This window comes from Schistocerca piceifrons, unplaced genomic scaffold, assembly GCF_021461385.2.
Source record: "Schistocerca piceifrons isolate TAMUIC-IGC-003096 unplaced genomic scaffold, iqSchPice1.1 HiC_scaffold_439, whole genome shotgun sequence".
NCBI classification, from domain to species: Eukaryota; Metazoa; Arthropoda; class Insecta; order Orthoptera; family Acrididae; genus Schistocerca; species Schistocerca piceifrons.
In genome coordinates, this window is record NW_025728666.1 from 17,501 (window position 1) to 20,000 (window position 2,500).

The window sequence follows — 2,500 nt, forward strand, 5'->3', positions numbered from 1 at the left end:
CCGGGCCCGCGAGGACCTACTTTGGCCGCACGGCGCCGCGCGCAGGGTGCGCCGGCGCGCAGCTGCGACGCCTGCCGCGTCCGTCGGCCGGCGCGCCTGCCACTGGCCGCCCCCACCAGCCGGCTGTAGCGCGTGCGCCCACGCACCGCGCGGCCAGCACGCCGGGAGGCGCCCCCTCACCGGCCGGGGACGGTCCCACCCAGCCACCGCCGCGTATCGCTTCACACCCAGATGCCGTTCAGTTTCGTCGGCATGGTGGGTATCGCTGGAACAACCGGTTCGTACCTCAACCTATCGTCGCCATCACCGATTCACCCCTAGCGAGAACAACCGCACCACAACAGGTTACCATTTGTTCATTTGCGTAACTTCACCAGAAAACGCAGGCGTCCATCGCCATTTGCAACTTCAACGATTATTGCATGCCTGTGTCAGGTGTCACGCCACACTACGTCTGCCCACATACACGCAACAAAATGTGCACGCCTAGACAATACGTGGAAGGTGGCCCCCGTACGTATGCGATGTCCATTGATCGAACGACTGTCAACCGGCCTCTGTAGCATGTCGCAGATATGGAACGCGGTGCACCATGCCATCACGGTGTGTGAGGAGAGACGACTAGGTCCGAATACATCAACAGACAGCTCATGCTGATCGCCATCCACGGCGTCCGTTCCTCCCACACGTCTCTATGGCGTACCACACTGCAATCCAGCTCTCATAGGGAGACGACACGTAGCTGCGTGCACAATATTTGCACTGTATGGTCCGCCGTTTTTGGGCGCAGTCGTTGTACGGTCACACATGTGCCACGATGTATCATTCGGTACATAAGGACGAATGTGCAGTACAGATTGTGGTTTACGCGTACGACATTAGCGGACGGTTGACACAGGCCGCACCACAACGTAGCCTGAGTACGTCGCATGCGAAGGGCATTGAACATGCAAACTTCTCACCAACCAGCTTGCGAAGGCAGGGGGGCAAGGTGGGGACGTGGGGAGGGGCGGCATGTACGTCCTGCTGCCATCCACATTACAGTGTACAGCAGGAGCATGTGGAAAGTCAGCAAGACTTGCAAGGTGTTTAACATGAAGCGATACACAGGGGAGCGGGCAGTGCGAGTAGCGAACTATATTGCGAGGGTTGCGGGTGGGCAACACTACACTAATTGAACGAGTCGTATAACAATTACAGAGCAGGTTTAGGCGACAACATGGGTTACGTTAGGGGACAACGTGGGTTACGTTAGGGGACAACGTGGGTTACTTTAGGGGACAACGTGGGTTAGGTTAAGGCACAACGTGGGTTAGGTTAAGGCACAACGTGGGTTAGGTTAAGGCACAACGTGGGTTAGGTTAAGGCACAACGTGGGTTAGGTTAAGGCACAACGTGGGTTAGGTTAAGGCACAACGTGGGTTAGGTTAAGGCACAACATGGGTTAGGTTAAGGCACAACATGGGTTAGGTTAAGGCACAACATGGGTTAGGTTAAGGCACAACGTGGGTTAGGTTAAGGCACAACGTGGGTTAGGTTAAGGCACAACGTGGGTTAGGTTAAGGCACAACGTGGGTTAGGTTAAGGCACAACATGGGTTAGGTTAAGGCACAACATGGGTTAGGTTAAGGCACAACATGGGTTAGGTTAAGGCACAACATGGGTTAGGTTAAGGCACAACATGGGTTAGGTTAAGGCACAACATGGGTTAGGTTAAGGCACAACGTGGGTTAGGTTAAGGCACAACGTGGGTTAGGTTAAGGCACAACGTGGGTTAGGTTAAGGCACAACGTGGGTTAGGTTAAGGCACAACATGGGTTAGGTTAAGGCACAACATGGGTTAGGTTAAGGCACAACATGGGTTAGGTTAAGGCACAACATGGGTTAGGTTAAGGCACAACATGGGTTAGGTTAAGGCACAACATGGGTTAGGTTAAGGCACAACATGGGTTAGGTTAAGGTACAACATGGGTTAGGTTAAGGTACAACATGGGTTAGGTTAAGGTACAACATGGGTTAGGTTAAGGTACAACATGGGTTAGGTTAAGGTACAACATGGGTTAGGTTAAGGTACAACATGGGTTAGGTTAAGGTACAACATGGGTTAGGTTAAGGTACAACATGGGTTAGGTTAAGGTACAACATGGGTTAGGTTAAGGTACAACATGGGTTAGGTTAAGGTACAACATGGGTTAGGTTAAGGTACAACATAGGTTAGGTTAAGGTACAACATAGGTTAGGTTAAGGTACAACATAGGTTAGGTTAAGGTACAACATAGGTTAGGTTAAGGTACAACATAGGTTAGGTTAAGGTACAACATAGGTTAGGTTAAGGTACAACATAGGTTAGGTTAAGGTACAACATAGGTTAGGTTAAGGTACAACATAGGTTAGGTTAAGGTACAACATAGGTTAGGTTAAGGTACAACATAGGTTAGGTTAAGGTACAACATAGGTTAGGTTAGGTTAGGTTAGGTTACACGTTGTTGTAAGGAAAGGT